Source organism: Rutidosis leptorrhynchoides, chromosome 8, assembly GCF_046630445.1.
Source record: "Rutidosis leptorrhynchoides isolate AG116_Rl617_1_P2 chromosome 8, CSIRO_AGI_Rlap_v1, whole genome shotgun sequence".
Lineage (NCBI taxonomy): Eukaryota > Viridiplantae > Streptophyta > Magnoliopsida > Asterales > Asteraceae > Rutidosis > Rutidosis leptorrhynchoides.
Genome location: NC_092340.1, coordinates 1,976,730 through 1,994,870, shown reverse-complemented (window position 1 = coordinate 1,994,870; position 18,141 = coordinate 1,976,730).

The window sequence follows — 18,141 nt, the reverse complement described above, 5'->3', positions numbered from 1 at the left end:
CACTGAATGCTCGAGGTTACGCCTTTGGAGCCATGGAAAACCAATTAAACCGACTATCTTATGAATGGAATAGATCATATAACTAAGAAATCTATTTCACAGGTATGTATGTACAGTTTTTATTTTTTTTTATTTTTAACCTTTTGATAATAAACGCTAATTTGTTCGCTAAAAAGTATTAAATTGGTATTGAATAAAATTAGGTTTGGCGACCGAAATTATTGATATCATTCAAAAATTTATTACATCACTGCGAAATTTAACGTTTATTCTTAAGGTATAAATATCTTTAATCAATCAACCCAAAATATTTCAAAAATTCGTCATGAGTTAAATTAGGTCTTGGAACCGAAATTACTTTACCGAAAAGAGGGGCGCATATTTTTGATAATATTTGATTGATTAAAGTGGGATAAAAAGACAAAAAGATTTTTAATTTTATTTTTACCATGTTTTTAAAATTAATATTTAAATCTTAAATTAATATTGTAAACTTTGTAAAAACAATATATTTAAAATTGTAAATATTTGAAAAATTAATATAAGTTTGATATGAATTTATAAATTTTTAAATTAAGTTTGGTGTGAACTTTTAATTTTTAAAATATGAATTTTTAATTTTATGCATTTCAAATTTTAAGTTTGGTGTGAATTTTTAATATTAATTTTGAATTTTATATTTAAGTTGTGTGAATTTAAAAACAAAAATTTACTTTATCTCATTAAGTTAAAAATATGATTTTTAAAAATTCGTCGTAAGTTGAAGACTAGGTCTTTGAACCGAAATTGCTTTACCCGAGGGAGGGACGAGAACTTTTATTATCATTATTTTTAATCTTATTGATTTAAAGTATGCCAAAAACATTGAAAAAACCCCAAAAATCTTAGCTTTTAAAACAATCGCTACAAAAAGACAAATTTTAAAATTTTGTCGAAGGACGGACTAGGACATCGATCCGAAACGACCTCGTCCTAAATAACAAGGGAAACAAAATTTTAAAATTAATTACTAAATTATTTTAAGAAGTTAAAGATTATATAAAAAAAAAAAAAATTAAAAAAAAAGAGCAAACTCCGCGACTCGCGGAGTTTGAGGTGCAAAACCTCCGCGACTCGCGGAGAGACCGGATTACAGAAAAAAAATATAAAGAGCTGAACGATCAGTTCACTCTCCCACACAAAACACAGCAAAAAATACTGCGAAACTGCACCCGAAAAAAAACCCGAAAATCACCCCCAAAAATCCCAGTTTTTAACCGTTAATCACCAAATTTTTTGCTAAAATCATGTTAAGAAGGATGCTATCTAAGAATTTCTCAAGAAAAACGGTAAATTTCTACACCTAAACACCATTAATTCGAAATTAGGTGTTCTTGAGCTATTTTTTTCCCAATTTGATTTTGATGCTTTTTAGTGTAATTAGACTTAAATTGTTTATGTATTATGCTTGTATAACCTAGATTGATGCTGTTTAACATGATTAGAAGCCTTAAACTTCAAATTTTGAATAATCTAGGGTTTGTGTTCTTGAGCAATTTGGGGCTTTTTGATATAAACAGGTTATGGCCGATTTTTGTCATGAATTGTTGCTAAATTGAGTAGTGTAACATGTCTAGGTAGTTAAATGATCCAAACTTTGAGCCTAAACATGATTTTGAGAATTAAAGTGGACTTTTTCAAGTCCAAAATTCATGAACTTGATTTTTGAAAGATAATGCCATTTGAGACTTGTTTAATTGCTAGTAATAATTATTTTGACATGTTATTTGAGTTGAATGCTTATGAACTTGGCGAAAATTTTCGTATATGCTTATTTGAAAAAGTGTAGATTTGATAAAAATGTGAAAATAAGCTTAAGTTTGATATAAATTGATAATGTCATTGTAATTATTTTGATTGATGATTTTGCTGACACTAATGCATATTTGGATGCACAAAATTTGTGTTTGATGTGTTTTGCAGAATGAAAGGGGTGAATCTTCATCCCAAGCCCGCCATGCTCCTGCTGAGAATTTGGAACAACAGGAGGTGGATAACTACTACAAGCAGGATGTACCTCATCCAGTCATGACCTTTTCCGATATGCATTTGGAAGAATTGCACCCGAACCTGAGATTTGACAGACTTTGGATAGATTATCCAAAATATCAATGGGGTTTGCATACTCTTCATTCCAAGGTTGTTGAGGTACCGAGGGTCATAGAATGGGGACCCTTAGAAGCTGTAGAATTGGCCGGGCCAATTAGGGAATTACTTGTACAGAGGTATGGTAATTCTTCTTTTAATGACTGGATATGTTTATTCACCATACGCAGACCTGTATATAAAGTATGGTGTGAAGAGTTGTTATGTAGTATAGAGTTGAATGATCGGCTAGCTAGTTTAACCGATCGTTCTTTTATTAGATTTTTGTTAGGCGGTTCGATGCGCCACATGTCTTTACTGGACATGGCTCAGGCTTTACGTATATATACGCCTGAGGAGTTAGCGTCTGCCGATTGTAGAGGATTGATACTAAACGGTAGAAGGATAGATGAGAATTTTGATACACACGGTGTGTGGAGTCAAATGACAAGCCATCACCGTTTCAAAGGGGGAAACTACTCTTATTTGGATATAGATAGAGTCGAATTAAGAGTAATACATAGGTTTTTAGCTAATTCGATTACACAAAGGGGTAAAAACAAAGAAAAGGTAAATGAACAAGATTTGTTTTACCATATGTGTATTCGAGACCCACAGAGCGCTGTAAGTATACCATATTGTGTGGGTTATTATTTATCAGCTATGGTTCGGGGGATGCGACCACATAGCATAATAGGAGGTGGTATTTTTATTACTTTGATTGGTGAATATCTCGGTGTGGATATAAGTCGGGGGGGATTATTACTAGAAGAGCCGGAACCCCGCGATACTATAGGTTTAAATGTATACCATGGTGCGAAAGTTTTGAAGCGGCGAAATAATGCCGCAGTACGATACCATGGTAGACATCCACAGGTGGAGAGAAACCAGGAACAAGGTAATGTAGGAGGGGGGAATGAGATGCAAGAAATGCATAGGTTTATAGCTTCTCAGGAATACGAAAATGCTAGACAGAGAGCATTTGAAGATTGGCAAGTTCATCAGAACCAGATCATAGCGCATTGCCAACATATAGGTAGAAACTATATTCCTACACCGAAACCCGTCTTCCCTCCTTGGTCGATAGAGATGCAGCCACCATATCCTACGTATGACCCTGCCGAAGCATTCTATAGCACTTATGGTTATGCGTGGAACCCCTATTGGTACCAATATCATCCTTAGTTTACTTATTATTTTTTTATTTTGTAATTTGTAATTATTGATACGTTTAATATTTTTGTTAATATTGTAATCATTTTTATAATTGTCTAACTTTTATTCTTAGACTTTAATAATTTTTGAACGTGGGGTAATATACCAAACTTCAAAAATATGTATATATGTTTGCAGTTTATCTTATGTACACAACAGGGTAAAACAACGCATTTTCAAAGACTGGCATTAAGTTCAGCAAAAGCAACTAATTTTGACGACAAGATGCAAAATATATGTGAAATAACAACAAGACGGAATGAACAAATGATGTGCACCATTTATCATTCAGCAAACAAACGCCAATATATTTGGAAACTTTGGTAAAAATTTAATCATTTTCACACAAATCACCCTCAATAATTTAAATTGTTACTGATTTCTTGCAAATGAGGGCATTGCATGATCTTAAGTGTGGGAAGGGATTAAATTCTTTCGGATTTTAAAATTTTTATATTAAACACTTGGTTACCATTAAAAATACTAGTAAAGCAGTAGTTGTATTAGAATCTAGTGCTCTCTGATAAAAAAGAACAGCCCTAGTCTTATATACTGACTACCCAATTCTAGTAAAATTTTTCAAAATTTTCAATTAAATGAACTCAAAATCATGTTTATACATATTTATGAACGATAAAACTAGGTTTTAACACCGAAATTATTGTTACCTCGGAAAGGACATAAATTGAGAAACAAATTAAAATGTTAAAATTCATTTAAAATGGAATAGAGGACGATAAAAAGGAAAATAAAAGCCAAGTGTGGGAAAATTCACCAAGTTATTTTAAACATATGTCACATATATCTGTAACAAAGAACTGAAAATACTTTTGCTTTGAACTAAACTAAACTGTTTTACCCGATGAAAGAAAAGAAGAGATGGATCTACACGATGAATCAATTCCATCATTAAAAGGAAGTAAAGTCTTCCGAAAAAGACACGCGCTTCTTGATTTAGGTCATGAAGTTGTCGTCCAGACCAGCTGTAGGTTGACGAAAAATCTAGAAAAGTCATCTCTAAAATCGGCTGGAAATCCACGGACCTCAGCATTAAACAGGGTCGCCAAGTGGTCAGATTTATCCTAACCGTGAGAAGGATTTATCTCGTACAATGGGGGGGCACCATGCAAATTAGCTGGATAAGACTAATGAATCAGATCCCCCGAAAGGATAATCTCCTTAAAGATTAAAAATCAGCTTTTAAGACTGATATTACTCAATCCTAGAGATTGACCTTAAAGATTGAGAATTCAAACTCATGGAATTCAATGATATCTAAACTCGAGCTTAAACGAGAAAATATTTTGATCAAAATTATAAACCGATTTGTTTTCTGAAAACCCTATTTTCAATGCGTTCATTACCATTGAATGTAAAATCCTAGGAATTCACCTGGAATTCATTAGGTCACCTGAACTAAATCGGGTGTCAACCGTAAGAACGGTGGTTGCATAGTGGTCAAAGACAGGACCTTGTGCCATACCGAAAAATTATAAGGGTGAGCTTTACTATTGCTCCTACCAAGGATAGTAATTGCGTCCGACACGTTATAGACCATAATCAAAAGCATGTCACGGGACATTGCCTTAACAGTTGCTTGTTCAACGCTTTCCTTTACAACCGGACGGTAGTTTGCCGAAAGGTAATATACGGGACAAGTAAACTGGACGTGTTGCTTTCCTAATACAAGGTTAGCAAGTGGGTGACACAAAACCGCAAGTTTTGAGCTAAAATTTTCAAATCTGAAACCCACCAAACCCACAAAAATATTTTGCAAACACCGGTAAAGGGTTATTCCGGAAAACTTATCTAGGGTAAAAACTAGATTTAATTTTCAAAAGATCAAATGTTTTCATAAAGATCCAATTTCCTTAATGGATCTAAATTTTTATAGTCATGTGGGACTGTAAACCATATCGTTACTACCATTGTTTATACCGCCGTATAGAAATCACTGATGTACAAAGTGTGAAGAATAAAGAAGTGATTCTAGTATTTCAAGACAATATTGCTTGAGGACAAGCAACGCTCAAGTGTGGGAATATTTGATAATGCTAAAAACGAACATATATTTCATAGCATTATTCCTCAAGAAAGACAAGCTTTTAGTTGCAATTGTTCTATTTACAAGTGATATTCGTTTAAATAATAAAAGGTGAAGACAAAAGACAGATTCGACGAATTGAAGACGCAAACGACCAAAAAGCTCAAAAGAACAAAAGACAATCAAAAAGGTTCCAATTATTGATAAGAAACATCTCGAAATTACAAAAGTACAAGATTCAAAACGCAAAGTACAAGATATTAAATTGTACGCAAGGACGTTCGAAAATCCGGAACCGGGACCAAAGTCAACTCTTAACGCTCGACGCAACGGACTAAAAATTACAAGTTAACTATGTATATAAATATAATATAATATATAATTAATTATATTAATTATATATATATATTATATTTATATATATAAAACCGTCGGCAGAGAAAACTCCAAGGACTGAGCTGTAATTTCTATCTCCGCGACTCGCGGAGTTTGGAGAGGCTTTTGCCGCGAGTCGCGGAGCCCCAATTTTCAACTCTGGCTATAAAGCCAACCGAATTCTGATCAAATTTCATCATCTTTTTCTTCCTCTTCATACGTAAAATTTATATTTATATTTATAATTTATATTTTAATTTTAATTATAATTCTAATAATAAGGGTATGTTAGCGAATGTTGTAAGGGTGTAAGTCGAAATTCTGTCCGTGTAACGCTACGCTATTTTTAATCATTGTAAGTTATGTTCAACCTTTTTACATTAATGTCTCGTAGCTAAGTTATTATTATGCTTATTTAAAACGAAGTAATCATGATGTTGGGCTAATTACTAAAATTGGGTAATTGGGCTTTGTACCATAATTGGGGTTTGGACAAAAGAACGACACTTGTGGAAATTAGACTATGGGCTATTAATGGGCTTTATATTTGTTTAACTAAATGAAAGTTTGTTAATGTTAATATAAAGATTTACAATTGGGCGTCCCTATAAATTACCATATACACTCGATCGGACACGATGGGCGGGGTATTTATATGTACGAATAATCGTTCATTTAACCGGACACGGGAATGGATTAATAGCCACTAGAATAATTAAAACAGGGGTGAAATTACATTCAAGGGTAATTGGTGTAATTATTAACAAAGTAGTAAAACCTTGGTTTACACGCAGTCGATAACCTGGTGTATTCATTAAACAAAGTATTAAAACCTTGTTACAATTCGAATCCCCAATTAGTTGGAATATTTATCTTCGGGTATAATAATAATTTGACAAGGACACTTGCAATTTATATTTATGACTGATGGACTGTTATGGACAAAAACCAGACGGACATATTGAATAATCCAGGACAAAGGACAATTAACCCATGGGCATAAAACTAAAATCAACACGTCAAACATCATGATTACGGAAGTTTAAATAAGCATAATTCTTTTATTTCATATTTAATTTCCTTTATTTTATATTTAATTGCACTTCTAATTATCGCACTTTTATTTATTTTATTTTATCGCACTTTTAATTATCGTACTTTTTAATTATCGCAAGTTTATTTTATCGCACTTTTATTATTCGCAATTTCATTATCATTATTTACTTTACGCTTTAATTTAAGTCTTGTATTTATTTTATATTTTACATTAGGTTTTAACTGCGACTAAAGTCTTAAAATCGACAAACCGGTCATTAAACGGTAAAAACCCCCCTTTATAATAATAATATTACTTATATATATATTTGTATTTTTATAAAAGTGAACTAATATAGCGTTGAGCTTTGTTTAAAGATTTCCCTGTGGAACGAACCGGACTTACTAAAAACTACACTACTGTACGATTAGGTACACTGCCTATAAGTGTTGTAGCAAGGTTTAAGTATATCCATTCTAATAATAAATAAATATCTTGTGTAAAATTGTATCGTATTTAATAGTATTTTCGCACTAAAATTAATACTATTTTATATACACCTCGCTTGACATCAATGAGGAAGGGAGCGTCAGGCTCCGGTGGGTTGAAGTGTTACAATTGTGGGCAACGGGGACATAAGTCTTGTGAATGTCCGTCGGGCAAAACTGTATGTTTTTATTGTCGGAAGGAAGGGCACCAAAGGTCTGAGTGTCCCGATTGGGCTAGTAATTAGACTAAGAAGTTAGGAGGTTTTGTGCCTAAATGTTATAATTGTCTGCAACGAGACCATTTGGCACGGGATTGTACGGGTGTATTGTGAGCACGATCAGGTGCTTTATATGCCAGGCGGAGGGACACAAAAGGTCGGAGTGTTCCGAATCATTTGCTGATCGGGTTAAGAGATTAGAGCGCGACTACTTGATGGGTAGTGAAGCACAGAAGTCCAGCGATACTGCTTCAGGTACTTTCGTTTTCGATGCAAATATGCCGTATTATTATTTGTTGTATGCCGATGTATTCAGTTATGAAGTTGAGACTTAAGTCTCATTACGAAACCTAATTAGTCTCGAGTGAACGTATATTTTAATAGTACCCATATAAGTGTGGGGTTATTAATTACGATGACGGTGCACTAGGGTAGCACTTGAGTCATTGACTCATGAGAATGCGACTTGGGGGCGAATGCATTAGTGTAAATATGTGGTATTGTTACGGGTAGCATTCCTAATGGAATTACCCTACGTTGGAGTTGGATTGACGATTGCAGGGCATAAGACTTGGTGCAACCAAGCATTCCTTAGTGTTTGGTAAAATGTTTCTACCAAGCCATGGAGACGGGCTTTAGTTTTCGGATGTTGAGCGTGTTCGCTTTCGTGTGGAAGTTGATGAAACCGTTAAGACAAGGTGTTGATCTAGACGAATGTTGGTAATGGAGTCTATGGGACCCAACGTTAGGTGTCTCTTTCATACCTACTAGCGTGGTATTCGACTCCGATAGTGTTACGGTTACATCGAACATAGGGTATTGGCAAGAAACCCATAGGCGTTCTAGTGGCGGTGTGGCAGTTACAAGTGATAGCAACTCGATGATTGCTAGAGTAATACTCGTACGGTTAGGTAAGTGCTTCGATTAAGTAGCAAAGGATAATCCGAAATCCTTCGTATGCTCAAGGATGGCGCAAAGTTTGGTGATATGTGTGTTATGAGATGCAAGACGGGTGAACCTCGTCTCTCTTTTAAGAGATGGTTGTGGTTTTGGGTCGTTAAGCTCGTTCGAGTGAGACCCGTAGGCTTTGTAGATTGTGTGTGTGTTGTTGCTCGTATGTGAGTTTAACAACTAATTGCTTGTGTGCGCGTGTTATTGGGTTAGTATGCACCGGGTGTTATATCACCATGTGAGAGTACGTGACGTGTAATCGTCTTATCGAGAGAGTGTTGTGTTTTGATTTGGTGTAGCCGCTAGAGCTTAACCGAGTTTATAGTGATGAGACCGTGTAGGGCGTAGTCCCAATTGTTGTGTTGAACTTATGGTAAAACTAATTAGGCCGTAACCAGAGTGTGGTAGTACGCTTGACGATAATAACATACTATGATGTATATACACATGTTAATTGGCGGTTCGATTTCGATGGCGGTTTTGTGATTGTGTGGCGAGCGTCGTACACTCTTGATGGCCACTCTTTCCTTTTATGATTTTTGGGTGTGTACGCAGTATGCCGTTCGAGAGGCATTTCCATTAACCACGTTCGGTTGCGGGTAGAGTCATGGTGGTTAAGTATTCTTATGTATGTAGGTAACAGGGTTAATGGTTATGACGAAGTTAGAAAGGTGTAAGCCTTGGTGTTCCAAGCGCCTCCTTAGTGTTGAGTTGAAAGATAAATAGACTAGCTATGCGGCCTAAGTGGGTAGTGACTAACGGGTGTCGCTAGGAAGTCATGGGCGTTGAGCCGTAAGGTTCGTTAGATTTAGGTGACCACGTGTAGTCAGGTGACGTGTGACGCCGGGAGTAGACCCCGTAAGGGTCGAGTCTTTGGAGACTCGGTGTTAGAAATTGGAGTTGGATAACACTGCGTCAGGTGCCTCCTTATACCTGATAGTGTAACTTTTGACTCCGATGGTATGATTACTTTGGATTCGGGTACCGGTGAGAAACTCGAAGTTACAACTGTGGTATATTGTGGTGTTTAGCGGGCGTTAACACTTAACTGATTTGAAAGATCGAGGTTCGAATATCTTATAGTGAGTCCTTGAAAGGACCATTGAGTATGACCAACGCCGAAAAATGTAATGGGCGTTGTGGAATGTCGGAATTCCGCGGGGCGTTATCACCTTGACGGTGAAAGTAGGGGGTTAAGACCCTAAATGGGGGAGTTAAATACCAGAGAATGCGGAAAAAGTCCCAAACTAGTAGATGTGATGAGCGAACGAGTGTCGCTTATATAGGAAAGAAAGACTTTAGTGGTCTTCGAAAAAGTCCCAAGTTGAACTTTGGAATGAATTGTGAAGGTATTTAGTGACACGAGTCAAAGTGGCGAGTTTTCCGATGATCTTTGCGGGTGGTTTTAGGAAGGTGTTGGGATGATTCCCGAGTATTCTATGGTGGGAAGGCGTGATGACGGAGGTCGTTAGGGGATTATTCCACCTTTGGATTTATTGTGAATATATGGTACGAGTTAAATACTAGGTATAGGAGCGAGCGGTTGCGGTTGTTTTGTCTCGAGGGATGATTACCCTTGCTCGTTGTAATATGATGCGTTAGTGTACGAAGTGAGAACCTGGATGGGTGATTACTTCATGTGTAATTCCGCATTGGAGACGGAAATGTTCAAGGTAGAAGTGCTTAACTTCTAGTAATTGGTGCGGATCACGAGGATGTGATCCAATCTAAGTAGGGGAGAGTTGTAAGACCCAATTATTTATTGTACATAAGCGTATATAGAGTACATGAAGTGTGGGTGACCTTGTGTATTTAAACGGAGGTAAGAAGCTGAACTGGGCAAGGTGCGCTCAGCGCACACCTAAGGGTGCGCGCAACGCACTATTACTGTAGCCGGGTTCTGCTTATTTTAATCAGATATTTTGATGGGCTTTTTGGTAATTTCACTTGTGGACGAGTTTGAGGCCAGTAGGTCAGATCTTGGGGAGTCATTCACTCCATTTCCAACAACCTTATCCTTTTCCACTTCAATTTTAGAGAGAGAATGTGATTCTTGTGTGAGAAAGCTCAAGCCAAGGAAGGAGGAGCTAGTTTTGGGTCTTAGCTCGAGTTCTAAAGTTGTCCATCTCCTCTCTAGCTACGTTTTGGTTGTAGTGGTATGTTCTAACTTTGATTTCCTTACTTTGAATTATGTATGGGTTAGGGTTTGGGTAAGTGATGAACATAAAACCCATATTTGATGATTTTGGGTGTTCTTGGGTAAGAGGGGGTCATGAAGACTCAATGGTGACTAACCTAGGGTTTCAAAATGTTAATTGATGTTTATGAGTTCTAATTGATTAGTCAATCACTAGCACACCTAGTTAATTAGTAAATGGGTGTTAGATGGGTTAGTAGATAACTCGAAATGGATGTGTTGACTTTAAATTAGTCAAAGGGCTAATGATTGACCTAATTTGGAAATATGGGTATGAAATACCCTAATTGTGTAATGGTTAGTATTGTTGGACCTTAATCACTAGCTTTTAAGTGATTAATGATGGTCTTGACCCTTAAAGGGCGGTTTTGGTAAAAATGGGGCATTTAATGCATTTAAGTCATTAAATGCACATAAGTGAAATTGATGGTATTTAGTCCAACTAGTTATGTGGGTTGATTGAAGTACTTATTATATTAGGTACTTTGCTTTGAAGCTTGCGGAAGTATAAAACCGTCACCAAATCGTTAAAGGTGAGTGGAATGATTATATGCATATGTATGTAATGTATTTATTTGTATGCTATGGTATGAACCAAAGAGCTGGTAGTGCCATAGTATGTGCGAGCGTGCTATGATGTGAACCAAAGAGCCGGTAGCGTCATAGTACGTGTGTTATAGTGTGAACCAAAGAGCCGGTAGCGCTATAGCACGATTTGTTAGGGTGTGAACCAAAGAGCCGGTAGCACCTTAGCGTTGTTAGAGTGTGAACCAAAGAGCCGGTAGCACTCTAGCGTGAGTATGACTCGAGTTGTGATGTGAACCAAAGAGCCGGTAGCATCATGACAAATGCATATGGTGTGAACCAAAGAGCCGGTAGCACCATGACGCGAGAATGGTTAACCATGGTTGTGTATTGTTTTGTAGCATATTATATTATGTCGATTATATGTTATTGATTACGCTAGTAGGGGTTTGTTGGAGAATATTAGCTTTGTACTTGTGATGGTATGCTAATTGTATTGCTAGCGTGTATGCGGTAAATGTGTAAGTGATTGCAAGTATGTATATTATATATATATGGGTATAATTATTGCATTCACTAAGCTTTGCTTACCCTCTCATTGTTTTTCTTTTTTTATAGGCTCCGGCGTTGACAAGGGTAAGGGCCTTCGATTGGATTAGAGATCCCGTTTGTTGTTTAGGGGACGCTTTTGGGATGTGATAGCTTTTGGAGTTTGACCGATATTTGGGTAGTTTAACCCCAAACACCATGCTTATAGTGTCGTTTGGAATTTAAACTAGTGTGGTCGAAACTCGAACTTTTGTATGAAACTTGTAAAACGGCCGATGTGGGCCCCGTTTTGTAAAACTCATTTTATTATTGAATCGTGTGAGTATTAACCATTATTACATGTAGTGAAAAGCGTTTCGTCTAAATATGTCCGGAAGTGGGAGATCTTTAATTGAAAATTGACAAAACCGGACAGAACTGAATTTGGGCCTGTGCGCGCCGCGCACCCTGAGGTGGTGCGTGCGCCGCCACTCTACTGTAAATTTTTTTTTTTTTTTTTGCTTCGCATATTCAGTTGGTTATTGGTTTGGGTTGTTACATATTCTCAGTCCCAAAAATATATATTGCAAAAGCATTTAAAAAGGGAGCAAATGAAACTCACAATATTGTATTTCGTAGCAATAATGCAAATGACGACACTGAACAAGTGCAGGGTTGGCCTCGGATTCACGAACCTATATTAGTTATATATAATATATATCGGTCAAAATCTGTCTAACAATTTAGGTTAGGTCATAGTGTATCACAATCCTAATGCTCGAGATTATCATGCAGAAATTAACAAGAGTCTTTTAATCCAAAAATGACTTTCAAAATCTATACATGTTTAATATATAACTTAAATATAGTCGTTTTATAAATTTAAATATATTTATCAGATTTTATTAGAGTACATAATATAAGTCATTTATTAATAAAAATTTATATTAAACTTTATATATGATAAAAAATATACTTTTATATATCTCAAATAATAAAATTTATATAGTTAATTTAATATCATAAAAATATAGTGGTATGTATTATTAATGTAATTATGTTACGTGTGATAACAATATCTTTGTATCGCATATGTATTTAATAAAATAATATTGATAATAATAATAAGTAAAAGTTGTATTATTTTGTAACAATAATAATAGTTATTATTATTCTACTAATAATAACAAATATTTATATTTACTGATGATGATATTAATTATAATAAAATAATTATTCTAATCATGATACTTTTAATAATAACGATACTTTTTATTATTAAATGTAATAATAATAATATTTTATAAAAATAATAATTCTATTCAAAATGATAATTTTTAATAATAATAATACTAAGATGATAATAATAATTATATTTAATAATAACAATGATATTTCTATTAAAATCATAATTTTAATAAAAATGATAGTTTTAATATTAATGATACTTTTAATAATAATAATAACGATAAAAATAATAAAATGATAGCTTTGATAAAAATATTAATTATTTTAATAATAATAATAATAATAATAATAATAATAATAATAATAATAATAATAATAATATTGATAATATTAATAATAACCTTAATGATAACAACGATAGTAATAATAATAACACTAACAATTTTTAATGATAATACTTACATTAATAACGATAATGATAATAATAATATTAATTATTAGATAATAATATTAATGACGATAATAACGACAATAACGATAACGATAACGATAACGACGATTGTAATAATAATAATCATTTCAATAATAATACTAAAATTAATGATAATTCAGTTGACTATATCTTTTAATCTGTTCATCGAAACCATACGCTTTCTAAATGAAAAGTTATTAATTTTTCGCCAGCTTTCCAACGACATGCATATCATATACCTTATCTCAATAACATAGGTACTAAATTCATGATTTATCATAAACTATTTAACGATGAAACTAAGCATACAAGCATGCATAATCATATATACACTCGATCACTAGTCAGGGATACACTATTAATATATAACAATAAGGTATGAATGCTCACGTGTCAATATTGAGATTCAATACTGCAGGAAAGGTACGTTGACGCAACGGAGATGATAAACACTAGATCGGCCTCACGAGCATACCCCCGAACATTACCCATAACCTCCATAGCTATAACCCATAATTTCCTTAGCTTTATCCCGCTCGAAGAAGCCGTTTTGTATTAACTCGCTCATGACCTCGTCGTAATATTTTATGTATACTACATAATAATACTACTAATAATGATAATACGATTAATAATAATATTAATCTTAATAATAATAATAATAATAATAATAATAATAATAATAATAATAATAATAATAATAATAATAATAATAATAATAATAATAATAATAATAATAATAATATTATATATAAATAAAGAGAGTAGAGAGATTGAGATGGAATGACTTCGTGAACCAGAAACGTTCGATATTTACAGACTTGGCCTCACCAACCTAGCCATACGATCGTATGGGTCAGGAAGGTAATGGCCATGCGATCGCATGGCCACCTGTCACCAGTTCATTTTGTTTAAAAACGTGGGCGGCCAGTGGTTTTATAATATTATATATAATATATTTAATTTATATAATTAATTATATATTATATTATATTTACGTGCATAGTAAATTTGTAATTTTAGTTCCAATGACTCGTACGTTAACGCTCGACTTATGTCCCAGTTCCGATTTCTCGATCGCCTTTACTTACGCTTAGAAAACTTGTACCCAAACGATACGCGACGTGTACCTTTATTAATAAATAGACTTAAATTGCCAATTAACTATATCACTCTAAATGCAACTTGAAAGTTCGAGCGTTTTGATCATTTGCTTCTAGAAATTGACGTCTCGTTATATATATACAATAGTATTATTTTAGATCAAAACGTTTTGTATCTAGTTAATATTATATTTAATTACTTTGTAAAACATATATATTTATATCTTTATTTAAAAATATAAATTCGTACATATTAAAATATTTATTTAATAATATAATATTTAGTTTTTCAAAACTAATTATATTTCAAAGTTCATTATATCATTTAAAATCGTTTCGAAATCATTATTTAGTAATAATATATTTGAAAAATTATAATACAAAGCTTTTGATTAATTTCTTCAAAGTTCAATGACAAAGTATATTATAAAATATTTTTAATAATAAGGTTCTTTTTAAACTGAAAACGTTTTGGTACATTTGAAACTAAATCAAATAAAAATGATAATTTGTTTTCCAAATTATATTTAAGAATTATTTTGTTAAAAGGTTAAAAAATAGAAATCGTTATATCATAAAACGTTTTAGAAAGGTACAATTACATATACTCATAATAGGTTTTAAATTACTGTTTGTTGATGAAACGTGGGGTAAAGTCCAATGGTAAAACGTCGATTTACTCAACTTGTAGATATCTATTGTCTAAGTTATCTATATTCCATAATTTCACTTTCGCATTAACTAATATGAAAGCTAATGATTATCGTAACAAAAGTCACAAGGAAATTATTGTAAAGCATGAATTGGAAATCAACAGGAATCTCCACTAATATTTGTCTAACTCTCGTTAATTGACATATTTTTTCTTACTTGAAAAATCACTATACCATTTTCCGAAAGTTGTTAAAAAAGAAAAGATTTCTTAAATCATAGTTGACCTCATAACAGAGACCTGTAATCATAACACAATGTATCTGATAATTAAATCATTTGATATTATCTTTTAATTCCTTCGATAAACATATATTTCAACAATTACGTTTATGTAAAGTATTATACACCTAATACTTTGTTAACATTTTCAAGTTATAATATATATATATATATATATAAATATATATATATATATATATATACAATCATATATGCACATCCAGTTGTATATATATTGTTCGTGAATCGTCGAGCACGGTCAAAGGGTAATTGATTACATGAATGTAGTTCCAAAATTTTGAGATTCAACATTACAGACTTTTTTTATCGTGTCGGAAACATATAAAGATTAAGTTTAAATTTGGTCAAAAATTTTCGGGTTGTCACACAAACACCCCTTTTATAATCTATGAGATTATAAAAATTCTCTTACTAATCACAAACATATGTAGAAGTGTTATGTTCTTGTGATTCTCTAAAGATTTTGCTTCGTAGCATGCAAGAGGTCCAAGTCTTCAAAATTCTCCAAGCTTTGATATTTATATGGAGAGATAAACATGTCAGCCATCACCGCGGCTTAGACCATGGTTGACCGTGGGTCAATTGCCCGCGGTCCAGTCCAAGATATGTATCCATTGTATAGCCGTTTGAATCAGTTTGGACATCACTCCTTGAACACTTTACTTTATTTAACAGCTGCAAAAGATACCCAAAAACCTATACAAGTACTATATGCATTAAATGTCCATTTACCTTGGATGTATTGCCTTGATAGTGACTTATCATGCTCAAAGTGGATAGTCTAACATTCTTGGATACAAGTCATGATAATCATTTGAGGCAATCTCAGTTTTGTCATAGTCCTTTATTTGTAATTAATACATTTGCTAAATCTCTATTGGTTGGTCAACATCTCATTAATGACACAAACCCACTTTAATCACAAGGCATGCTAGTATTCAAATTTGAACTTGTTTGCAATTAATTAAGTGTGTTAATGATGTCTTGACAATTTAAGCAAATAATAACAATTAAGCATGTTGCAAGACATCAAGTTAAATCAAGTTTAAACTTATTCATAAACTTAATTTTAGATTTAGGCAAACCTATGTGTGTTAACTATTCATTGTCTTTTAAGATCACTAGATTTTAAGCATTATCCAAGTATCACAAGCATATATTTAAGTAGTCCAAATACTAGTTGGTGAAATTCAAATTATAACACATAGCAAGACATGGTTCACACATACACATATTAAATAACAACTTAGCATTTAGCACTTAGCACATAGCCAAATTATACACATGTATTAATTGCAAGTAGTCAAGTAATATTCATGTAATGACTAGGAAGAGATCACTAAATAATTTAGAATTAAACATATAGTGATAACATAGCATTAAGCTAAGGCTATGTAAGTTTTACTTGCAAGGTGGCATTTGAAAAATTAATGTATAAGGATACATTAATATCCAAAACATGTACAAGGAAGGAGAAATTCTTGGTTGAGACTTGGTGACCATCCTAAGAATGTCTAGATACATTTTAGATGTACATGTTTTCCTAAAACACTTATGTGTTATCCTTAATCAAGGCTTAATCATCATTAAGATGTCATTAGGTGTGATTAACCAAGATTAGTGTTCTAGTGACCAAAACTCCTTTGGGTATGAAGGAGGCAACTATTCTAAGCATGTTTGAATAGGTTTCATGAATTATAGATGCCCCGAAGTAGTCGAACTAAAATTGATAGAATTTTGGACAGAAGCTTCTACGGTCGATCCATGGTCGGCCGTGGAGTCGACCGTGCAACACTGATTTCATAAATCTGGGTACAATTCTCCACGGTCTGACCTGGGGTCTACCGTGGTCCTAACCATGTAGCTCAGTTTCATTTTAAGCTTTATTTCGTTTTGGTCTTTTGCTAGAGTAAGTGTGGATTAGTGAACTTGTATATTTATGTCAAGATGTCTACCATCACCTTTACTTATGTGCATATGTCATCATCAAAACACTTATTGTTATGGGTTAAGATTGGTATAGTCATTAAGTATAATCTCATATTAACCCACATTCTCCCCCAACATTCTCCCCGGTTTTGATGATGACGAACACATAAGTAATGGTGGACATTTATCTATAAATATGCTCAAGTGTTAACATCACTTATCCAACTTTCTCCCCCTTTTATCGAAGAAAAAAAGTTAGCTTCCCCTGGAAATAAGCTCGCCCTAAGACAAATGCTCTCCCTTGAACCGTACACTATGGAAAATTACAACCACACCATATCAAAACACACAACACACATTTTATTTATTCCTAAATAAAAGTGCACACACAAGCAAAAAATATGGCCGGAACAAATAAAGAAACACACATAGAGAAAGTGCTCTTATTCAAGACAACATAAGAAAACAACATGCAAGGTATCCGATAAGAGATAGCAAGTGATATCACTCAATTTATATATGTTTATCTCGCGATATCTACCTCACTTTGCTCGGTTTTTGACTATCTCGGGGCCTATTTAGTGTGTTATTGAGCTAATTGGTAAATATTGGGCTAAGGAGTTGATTTGGTGTAAAATTGACCAAATCTTGGGCAAAATTAGCTTAGAAAATGACAAGTGCAGGGAACAGCTCCAAAAGCGTCGCTTCTCATTAAAAGCGCTGCTCCTACAGGATCAAAAGCGCCGTTCCTGGTCTTAAAGCACCGCTATTATGTACTATTTGTCTCCATTTCT